The sequence below is a fragment of the Tursiops truncatus genome, chromosome 20, assembly GCF_011762595.2.
Source record: "Tursiops truncatus isolate mTurTru1 chromosome 20, mTurTru1.mat.Y, whole genome shotgun sequence".
NCBI lineage: Eukaryota > Metazoa > Chordata > Mammalia > Artiodactyla > Delphinidae > Tursiops > Tursiops truncatus.
The window spans coordinates 26,912,534-26,924,209 of NC_047053.1; positions in this window are offsets into that span (position 1 = coordinate 26,912,534).

Genomic DNA, 11,676 nt, shown 5'->3' on the forward strand with positions numbered 1-11,676 from the left:
TAGCCTGCAACCATTCCAGAAGAATACACCAAAGAAGGAAACTCTTAAAGGAGGAAACAATGAACCTCTAGGCTGAAATCTTGGAAGATTAAACAACCACAGACCAGATCCATCCTCGCTGGACTGGACCTTATGAGGAACGCAGTGAGATACGGAAACCATGCTGCAGAAGAAAAACTGCAACCAAGATCATCCAAACGTTGGCTTGTTGGACCCCCGACATTGACTTCTCTGAGTGGGCAGGGGAATGCCTAACAGATCTCAAGATCCTTTTCAGAAGGAAGCTGTGAGGAAGAAATTATGGTGATCGTCTTTGTCTGCAATACGGCAGTGGTGACTGGGGTAAGGTTAAACTAACTCTTCAGAAGACAATTTAGATCACTTGTTACATTACCAGAATGACTGTTCTCTTCTAGTTATGCCTTCTCAGTCCTCAAGCCCTTGTTAGGTCTACGCTCCTTATCAGCAGGAAGTAGCCAGAGCAATTGTTGCCTCTCTTCCTCAAGGTTGAGGAATAATCAAGGGGGGCTGAAACCGTGGCTTAAATCCATTTCACCTGCCTTCACTAATCAAGGTCATTTTAAGACTTGTATGTCCTCCAAAACTCACATAACCTAAACAATAAGATGTTTGCCAAAGTTGCTTTCCAGGAACTTGGAGTCAGCTGCATCTAGTTTGAGCTGAGCTGGTTAAGGCTGGATAGGACCACCGACCATTCAACTGGGCATGCGTGAGTATCCACTCAGTGACCTTTGGACATCAGAGGCCCGAAAACTCCACCCTCAGAACATGCAGAGCCCTGTAGCCTAGATATACCTGCACAGAACCCCATTATTACACCGTCTTCCCATCACCTTTCCCCACGCTCCCCATGCCTTAGGCACCCTGCTTCTTTATTCGTTATCCCATAAATACCCTGAGCCCCTGGCCTTTACGGTGGTGGGTTTGAGATTTGTTCTCTCATCTCCTCACTTGGCTGCCTTGCAAATAAACCCTCTTTGCTGCAAGCCTCGGACAGCCTTGCTGTCTGTTGGGCAAAAAGAACCTGGCTGGATAGCAATGAATCCTCAAGTCCTTAAGGTGGCTATGAAGGTACCATGTGCTCTGCCCTCCCACATGTGCAGGCTTACCTCCACCCATGCTCCCTGCCCTGGGAGCCTCTTCACTCCAGCCCCACACACTTCCTCCACCTTCTCCTCAATGCCAGGGTGTTGAACAAGCTAGGAACAGGCCCTCTCTCTGCCTAGCACATTCCTCACAACTCAGCTTAGCACTCCTCTGGGAAAGCTTCCTGATCCCCAGGCCAAAGTAGGGCCCTCTCACCCCCTATATAAACCCTAGAGCACCCTGGCCTCCTCCTTCCCAGTGCTCAACATAACAGCATTTCCTGTCCATTAGCTGTTGCCCATTAGGCTGCCTGTTCCTTGGAGACAGGGACCCACTGGTATCCCCACACCTAGTACTGTGCCCAAGGGTATAGCAAGTGCTCCACAGATATTTGGAGACTGAGTGATAACCATGAGAGTCACTCCCCAGTGGTCTGGGTCCCCACCCGCATGCCTCTCTGTGCCCTTTCTGAAGAAGACTCAATAGCAGGCATTCTAGTCTTAGAGAACATGGGATCTGGTGACACCACTGGGAACACTGACAAAAATGTGTCTGTGGTGGGTTCACCCAGCCCTCAGGAAGGACTAAGGATGGAGTCATGCTGCGTCACGCACAGGAAGAGCCTGAGCTGGTGCTGCCGGCACGGGGTGTCCTAAGCCTTTGGTCTTGGCTTTCTCTTCCTAGAGTATTTATATCCATCCAGAGAAGCCTGCTGGCTTCATTAATTGTGAACGTATGTCCACCCAAAGCAGCCATAAGCTGAATGTATTGAATACCAGACCTTATATGGGCATCCCCTGTTGATTTATATGTTAATATGTGACATGAAGGGGAGGGCTAAGGCGGAAGACCAAACGTTCGCCTTCCCCTGTGATCTCAAAGGCGCGAGTTTGTTGGTGTATTGTTTGTTTTTAATGGATTGACTACCTTTCCTATGAAAAAAGGGCATTGTAAGGCCCACAGACATTTGATCGCCAGTATAGGGACAAGCATACAGTTGAGAAGTGGCAGCAAAAAGTGCAGATTCTGTGTCCGTGTCTCCAATGAGAACAGCTAACATGCAGTAGATGTTAGTGCCCAGCACCCTCAACACAAATGCACCCACTCATTCCATCCCCACAATAGCTCTATGCGGCGGGTACCGCTGTTACGCGCTTTTTGCGAATGGGGAAAGCAAGGCCCAGAGAGGTTAAGGGATGGGCCCTGTTAGTAAGCGGCAGAGCTGGAATCTGAATCCAGGCAGTGTGGCTGCAGAGTCCTGAGTAGTCAGGACCCACGGGGATCCATTCCGTCTAAACCAAAGCCAAACCCAGGGACCCGCTTCCAGAGGACTCCAGCCCTTGCCCTGATTGGGAGCCAGGGGCCGGGGAGTGGGTCATCCAAGTAGGCAGAGGCCTTGAAGCACCGATCACCAGGTACATCCCTGCTCTGTGGTTACCAGGTTCCATGGCGGTGGGCAAGTCGGCGGTTTCCTCTTGCGGGGCTCAACTTCCAAATCTGTAAAACGGAAATGCTGACGATAACATCGTGCTAGTTCCTGTCTCCCAGGGATGGTGTAAGGATTGTAGGAGAGAAAACATGCAAAGCATTTAGGACAGGGAATGTCTTCAATAAACATCAGTCCTATTATTTCTAGCCGGGGGGGTTCAGGACATCACCAGTTATTCATTCACAAACATATATCAAGCACCTACTAACAATGTACCAGGCACCACGCCAGGTGCTAGGCACACAAAGAAGGAGATGGCAGCCAGGCCTTCAAAGAGCACATGGTTCAGAGAGGCTGTGATATGGTTCTACACAAGGGACAGCAGGGGAGGGGGATACAAGGCTGGTGGGAGCCTTGGGTTCTTGCAGGGGAATCAAGAAGGTGCCACGGAGGAGGGCGACAAGGATGCAGGAAATGGGGCGAGGTTGTTTCCTACATTTGCAAGAGCACCAGTAAGGGGCCAGCTTCACAGCATCCAACAGTGGGGTCAGTGGGCTTGAGGAGGGGGGTCACCATCACACAGGGACTGGGTTCCAGGCAGGCAGCTCTGATGTGAAGTCTACATCCACGTCCTGAAGTCTTCTTTATCTCCAGACTCAGCCCGAGACAAAGAAATAACTAAACATTGAAGCAGGAATCTAAGTTTGGGTTTTTTTTGTTGTTTGTTTTGGTGCCCAGTTATTTGCCTGTTAGCCAGCCCCGGGATAAGACAGAATTTATGTCTCACCAAAGAGGCACCAAAAAGGGAAGGAGAGAGAGACAGAGAGAGAGCAGATTATGCAGAGTTTTGTGTTTTTTTTTTTTTCCTTCAGAGTGTCTCCTCACTAGAATCCTGCCGCTCTGTCTCCGGGGAGCGGTTCGCCCTCCAGAAAATATGACACTTTATTTCCTGCCCTTGTTTGTTAACACACCCCATTACCATCCATCTCAGTTTCAAGTAACTGCCAGCCGGCATTAACGCCCTCCTCCTCGCCGAGGCAGAAAATAGAAAGGGAAGAATTCAGCAGATTTTCCCCCATGGCACCCTCGGAGGCACCAAGATAACCAGAGCAGAAACCACAATTGGATTCTTATTCCTTCAGCCCAGGAATGCGAAGGACGGGACGGTTTAACCACCTCCTGCATTTTCCTGCAAAGAGAGCCTTGTTATTTCGGTTGTCTGGGCTCCCTTCTCTGCTACGGAGAAAGATACATTAATTAATTAATTTTTTTTTTTTTTTTTTTTTAACGTTAGGCAGGAGATGTTACAAACTGTCAGGAACTGTCAGTGGGCGCCTGCCCCAGTCAGGTGAGCGGCCTGCGGCGGAGACACACTGACCCCTAGTGGCCGTCCGGGCCCTCGCAGCCCCGGCGCCCCGCCCTTGCCCTGGGCTGGATAAAACCGCTCTTTCCTCCCGGCAGCGTTGTGTGGGCTGCGGGGTGGCCAGTGTTGTGTGCCCACCGCCTGCCCCAGCGCAGGCACAGACACACACACACACCATGTCCAATTTCTTCTCTCCTTTTCCAATTCCATAGAGCATACATTTCCTAAGAACCTTCACAGTGCAGGCTCTGGGTTACAGATAAGGCCTGTTTCTGTTTCTCTGGTCCTGAGCAGTTGCTGGAAAGGCAGACAGGGCCCCAGCAGGACACAGGGCTGGGAGGGAGGAAGGGAGCCGGCTTTGTGGAGGGGCTGCCTTGTGCCAGGCACTGTGCATATATTATCCCACTGGAGCCTCACAGTGGCCCCAATGGACAGATTTGGAAACTGAGGCTCTGGCTGTCCAGTGGCTTGCCCATGTCACAATGCTAATGTTTTACTGATTTTATTTATTTTAATAAGCAAATATTTACATAACACTTAACCTGCCAGGCATTCATCTAGTGCTTTATCTATATTACAATTAACTAGATTGAATCTTTATCACGATCCTATGAAGTAAGTACTATTATCTCCATTTCACAGATGAGGAAACTGAGGCACAGAGAGGTTAAGTTACTAATGAGTGGTGGATCTGGATTCAGCCCCACAGTCCAGCTTCAGAGCGCTCTCGACCGTGGCGGGGCTCCGTGTACCCTGGATACTGGTAAGGAGGAGACCAGGACTCCAAATCCAAGCTCTTCCCCTGACCTCCTTTATCCCCTGAGGATAAAGTGCTGCAGCCGTGCAGGAGAGCGTGCGGTGCTTCTAACTGCTGCAACAGGAAGAAGCCTGGTAGAGGAGGTGGCATGGAAGCTCCTGCAGAGGAGCTCCTGCATGGTCCCAGACCATGCCATTTACCTGCAGAGCCCCAGGCCTGGCACATGGTGGGGAGGGCTGCTCAACAAAAGCTCAGCTGGACTGGACCTTGAAAGAAGGTTCAAAGACCTTGAAGGACGTTTCAAGGAAGGTAGGAGGGAGGCTACGAGGGCTGCACGTACCACAATGCTGAGGTAGAAAAGTACAGGCATGTTTCCATGACCAACCCCACAAAAAGGTATTTTCAAAACCGTCCCTGCTCTTTTGGGCCAATACAAGGGGATTAGCTAGACTGCAATTGAGCGCCCCCTGCTGCACACACCTGTGATTAATATCATCTAAAGTGTGTGTGCCCCTCCCCGCTCTGAATTTTATCTCATCTGAGCTTCACAGCAGGCCCATGAGATAAATATAACCAGCTTCACATTTAACATGAGAAAACGGAGGGCTTTTCCAAATGGGCTGAGTAACTTGTCCCCAGTGTCCCAGCGAATACATAGAGACCTGGACACCGAGGCTTCCTGACTCCAAAACTTATGCCCCCTCATGCTGTCACCATCAGCCAGGACCCCATGCAGGGAAAGCCCAGCACCCACCCTGGCAGCCCCGTCCTTCTCTCATGCAGTGTTTTGAACTGGCCAGCTTGTTCCCGTCTTGCCCCAGCCGTTCCCTCAGCCTGAAATGCTCTTCCTGTACATGGATCTTCCCGCAGTTGGCTTCTTCCTGTCATTCCGGTGTCAGCTCAAGTGTCATCTCCTCTGAAAAGCCTTCCTTGTCCACCCAACCGAAAATAGCCTTCCAGTCACTCTCTATTGCATCACTGTTTTGTCTTCTTCCCAGCAGTTATTCATCCCTGATAATTTCGTGTTTAGTTGCTATCGTTAGTCTCATCTCATGTATAATACGGGCTATCAATTACATGGCACAAACCTACCGTGTGCCAGCAATCTTTCAAGAACTCTGCACACAGTAGGTCATTTACTCTTCACACTATCCTTTACTGTAGGTTCTATTATTATCCCCATTTTACAGAAGAGGAAACTGAGGCAGGGGAAGTTCAGTAACTTGTCCAAGATTCCACCTCTAGTAAACACTGCTCTTAGCCACTACAAAGACATCAGCCCTTCAATAACAAAAAGACAAGGGAATTCCCTGGTGGTTCAGTGGTTAGGACTCGGCACTTTCATGCTTTCACTGCTGTGGCCCAGGGTTCAGTCCCTGGTCGGGGAACTAAGATCCTGCAATCCCTGTGGCACAGACAGAAACAACAACGACAACAACAAAAAGACAAACAATTGAATTTTTTAAATGAGTAAAGGACTTAAATAGATATTTCTCCAAAGAAAATACACAAATGGCCAATAAGCATATGAACAGATGCTTCATTAGTCATTAGGGAAATGCAAATCAAAACCGTAGTAAGATACCTCTGCACAGCTACTAGGAAGGCTATAATAAAACAGAAGATACCAAGTGTTGGCAAGGATGTGGAGAAACTGGAACCCCCATACATTGCTAGTAGGAATGTAAAGTGGTGCAGACACTATAGAAAACAGTTTGGTGGTTCCTCAAAAAGGTAATCATAGAATTACCATATCACCCTGCAATTCTACTTTTAAGTATACACCACAACATTGTATGCACAACATTGTGAATGTACTAACTGCCATTAAATTGTATACTTTATAATGGTTAAAATGGTGGCTTATATTAATATATGTATGAATTTTAAAATTTTTTTAAAAATTCAACCTTGTCTGTCTTGTTCATTTCTGGGTCCCCAGGGCTTAGAACAGTGCACGACACACAGTAGGTACTCAGAACATATTTGTTGGAGAAATGAAGAAAGAGGACCAGGGCCCAGGCCTCCCAGCTCTCAGTCTTGGGTTCTTCCCGTAGCATCAGGAAGCTCTAACTCAGTGGTTCTCATCCTCTTCAGAGGACTCACTAAATCACCTCAATCACCTGGAGGGCTCACTAAAACCAGACTGCAGGGCCTTAAGCCCTCGGGGTCTGAGAGTTTGCATATCTGACAAGTTCCCTACTGGCCTCAACATACCTCAATGTAATAAAGGCCGTATATGACAAACCTACAGCTAACATCACACTCAATGGCGAAAAGCTGAAAGCATTTCCTCTAAGATCAGGAGCAAGATAAGAAGGTCCACTCTCGACACTTTTATTCAACATAGTTTTGGAAGTCCTAGCTACAGCAGTCAGAGAAGAAAAAGAAATAAAAGGAATCCAAACTGGAAAAGAAGTTAAGCTGTCACTGTTTGCAGATGACGTGATACTATACATAGAAAATCCTAAAGATGCTACCAGAAAACTACTAGAGCTAATCAATGAATTTGGTAAGGTTGCAGGTTACAAAATTAATATACAGAAATCTGTTGCATTTAGGGCCACACTTTGAGAACAACTTCTCTCTGTTGCCCATTAAACCACTAAAGAGAAGAGAAGAGGAACCTTGACATGACCAAGAGAGAGGAAAGGCAGGGCCAACATCTAATTAAAAGAGAAACAGAGAGATTTAAACTACCTAAACTGAACCACACAAAAAATGTTGTCAGGGTTTTTTTAAGTTATTTTTATTTATTTATTATTTTTGGCTGTGTTGGGTCTTCACTGCTGCGCACAGGCTTTCTCTAGTTGCGGCGAGTGGGGGCTACTCTTCGTTGCGGTGCACGGGCTTCTCATTGGTGGCTTCTTTTGTTGCAGAGCACGGGCTCTAGAGCACGGGGCCTTCAGTAGATGCGGCACGTGGGCTCAGTAGTTGTGGCTCGTGGGCTCTAGAGCACAGGCTCAGTAGTTGTGGCGCATGGGCTTAGTTGCCCCGCAGCACGTGGGATCTTCCCGGACCAGGGCTCGAGCCCGTGTGCCCTGCATTGGCAGGCAGATTCTTAACCATTGCGCCACCAGGGAAGCCCTGTTGTCAGTGTTAATCAGTTGAAAAATCTCTGAGGCAGAGACTTGTTTTCTATCAGGTGAGTTTACAGGTTTGGTGCAGAGGGTAACGGGACCAGAGGAGACTTACTACTTACCACCTCGTCTCAGACACTCTCCGCTCACTCCTCAGAGGTGAGGCCACACTGGCTTTCAGGAAGCTCCTACAACAAAGTGGCTCCTTCCCCACCTGAGGGCCTTTGCACCTGCAGCTGCCCCTGCCTGCAACAACTCTGGCCCTTACCCTTCCCTCCCTTTCTTCCCCACCTCCATCTCCTTTGCCCAGCTAATTACTTCACAATCATTGAAGGCTCTCCCTCTAGGAAATCTTCCCTGACAAGCTGTACTAGCTCAGGAATTTAAGGATGGTTTAACATTAGAAAAATCTATTATTATCACATTAATGTTGTTACAAATAATATGGCCTTTTTTTTGGCCATGCCACTTGGCTTGCAGCATCTCAGTTCCCTGCACAAGGGATTGAACCCAGGCCACAGCAGTGAAAGCCTGGAACCCTAACCACTAGGCCACCCAGGAACTCGCAGTATATTTATTTCAATTAATGCAAAAGAGCATTCAAAAAATTAAATACCCCTTTATAATTTTTTTTTCAAACTAAGAACGGACAGGAACTTCCCTAGCCCCAAAATAGCTTTCTACCAAAAGGCTACAGGAATCATATTTATTCCCTTTAAAGATAGGTATGAGGCAAGAAGACACTATTATGACCTCTGTTCAACACTGTTCTAGAAGTCCTAGGTACAGTGATAAGACAAGAAAAACTAATAAGAGTTATACCTCTTGTAAAAGAAGAAACAGTATTGTCATGGACAATAAGATTTTCTACATAGAAAATGTGATGGAACCTACAATATGTGAGGGACATTTGTTTCCTGTTTCTTCATGTTTCCTTATTCTCCATTAGACTAACACCCTTGGCCTCTATTTGCTCCCTCACCCACCCTAAAAGAGTAAGTTATCAAGTTTGGAGAAGGAACTGAGCCTGCACAGCCCAGTACCCTCCTTTCTACTCACTTGGGGAGCCAGCCTGCCTGTAGGAACCTCTCATCCTCTGCTCCTTTACTCCATGGGCTTTGCAACGGCAGGGCCTGCAGTTTTCCAGCTCTATGTGCAACTGGGTACATTTAATTATGGAATTGAAACTGTGTAACTCAGATTGGGACTTGAACCCACGTTCTTTTAACTGAAATCACACACCTGGTCTCAGGACTTAATGAAGCTCAGGTTCTTTTTCTTTTCTTTTTTTTTTTTTTTTTTTTTTTTGCTGTACGCGGGCCTCTCACTGTTGTGGCCTCTCCCGTTGCGGAGCACAGGCTCCAGACGCGCAGACCCAGCCACTCCGCGGCACGTGGGATCCTACCGGACCGGGGCACGAACACTGCATCCCCTGCATCGGCAGGCAGACTCTCAACCACTGCGCCACCAGGGAAGCTCAGGTTCTTGATGTCTCATGGCAGAAAGGGTTCAGTGAGAGACAAAGTGATAGGTAAGAAGTGGATTTATTTAGAGAGAAACACACTTCCCAGACAGAGTGTGGGCCATCTCAGAAGCTGAGAGCAGCCCCAGGGTTTGGGGTTCTCAGTTTTTATAGGGGTGGGTGATTTCATAGGCTAATGAGTGGGAGGAGTATTCCAGCTATTTCAGGAAGGGGTGGGGATTTCCAGGAATTGGGCCACCGCCCACTTTTGATCTCTGATGGTTGGCCTCAGAGCTGTCATGGCGCTGGTCAGTGTGTCACTTAGCGTACGCTAATGTATTACGTATAATGAGGCTTGAGCGTATAATGAGGCTCAAGGTCTGCCGGAAGTCAAATCTTCCACCAGCTTGGACCTATTTGGTTCTAATCAGTTTATGTCATGTCCTCGGGCTATGTCATTCTTTTAAATGTTGTGCCCTGCCTCCTTCCCCCCCGTTTCAGAATGGGGTATTAAAGAGCCTATTGTAGCCACAGATTTAACCCATATTTTGCAAAGAACCTTATGAGTAATAAAGGTGACAGCTTGTACTGTCCATCTGACTCCTGTATTTACTTCTCAATTTGTTCTAAACTTGGGAGAGGAGCAAATGTCATACATAGTAACCGTCTCAAAACCCCAAAGTATTAGAATTAATAAGAGATATCAGAAAGGTAGCTGGACACAATCAATATATAAAAATCAATATTAGGACTTCCCTGGTGGCGCAGTGGTTGAGAGTCTGCCTGCAGATGCAGGGGACACGGGTTCGTGCCCCGGTCCGGGAAGATCCCACGTGCCGCAGAGCGGCTGGGCCCGTGAGCCATGGCCGCTGAGCCTGCGCGTCCGGAGCCTGTGCTCCGCAACGGGAGAGGCCACAACAGTGAGAGGCCCGCATACTGCAAAAATAAATAAATAAATAAATAAATATTATTCCTATACACAGCGGAATAACCAACTAGAATATGTAATTTTTAAATTTATTTATTTTTTAATTTATTTTGGCTGCACTGCATGGCAGCTTGCAAGATCTTAGTTCCCCGACCAGGGATTGAACCTGCACCCTCAGCAGTGAAAGTGCAGAGTCTTAACCGCTGGACTGCCAGGGAATTCCCTAGAAAATGTAATTTTAAGAAAATTCCAGGACTTCCCTGGTGGCGCAGTGGTTAAGAATCCGCCTGCCAATGCAGGGGACATGGGTTCGATCCCTGGTCCTGGAAGATCCCACATGCCGCGGAGCAATTAAGCCTGTGCCCTACAACTACTGAAGCTCACACACTCTAAGGTCCGCGTGCTGCAACTACTGAAGCTCACACACCTAAAGCCCACTCTCCGCAACAAGAGAAGCCACTGCAATGAGAAGCCTGTGCACCGCAACGAAGAGTAGCCCCTGCTCGCCGCAACTAGAGAAAGCCCGTACGCAGCAATGAAGACGCAACGCAGCCAAAAATAAATAAATAAATAGAAAATTCCAATTATAATTTTAAGGGTCCTGCAAGGTCTCCAGGAATAATGCTCAGAGAACACAATCTTTAGGAAGAAAATTATAAAATTGTAACAATGGACGCTAAAAAATGGCCTAAATAAATGGAGACATAAACCTTGTTCAGAGATAGGAAGTTTCAATAATGTAAAGATGGCAACTCTTTCTCAAGTAGGGAGACAGCCCTTCTGTATTCTGGATTCCCCCAACCACTCTCTACCTCTTCTCTAAATAAGAAGTTTTAAAATATAAATAGAGAGTGAGAATTTATCTTGATTGATAAAATAATGCCCAAGAATTTTTTTTTAAGTAGTAATGGCTACTTTTATGGAGTGCTACTCAGTAAAGGAATAATCACAACATTTTGAACTAAGTATTATTATTATTATTCCCATTTTACAGACAAGGGAGTTGAGGCCCAGAGAGGTTAATCAATTTGCCCAAGGGCACACAGCTAGTCAGTTGGTGGAGCCAGGATTGGAATGCAGTCTGGCTCCAAGCCTGTTTTCTGCTGCTGTCAAGTTTGTCCTGAGGTGCCCTCGCTCTCACTCACCTTCCATCTGAGAAGCTGCTGTGAGGGGGGGAGGTGACATTGGAGTGAGCTCACTGTGAACACAGAGCTCTAGCCCCTTTGTCTGTGGCCTCTGGGAAGTGTGCACCAGGTAAAGTAAGCACAGCCGGCCTGTGTGTCCAGGGGAGGAGGTTGAAAATCAGGGTCTATCTGATAGAAGAAGAATGCCCTCTGATCGTAAAAGGAGTGTTTGCCCCTGAGATGTGAGCTGTGTCCAAGTTTCCTAGAAACTCAAGGAGGCCCCCTCCTCCTCTGCTGGGATGTGAGACCCTGGCTCCCTGTGGGTCTGCTTTATTTTTAATTCTGCTTCATTCCTGCTCTTCTTTGGAACCTATCAGTGTCATTACCTTGCATCCTGTCCCCCACACACATGTGCAGCTCCTACTT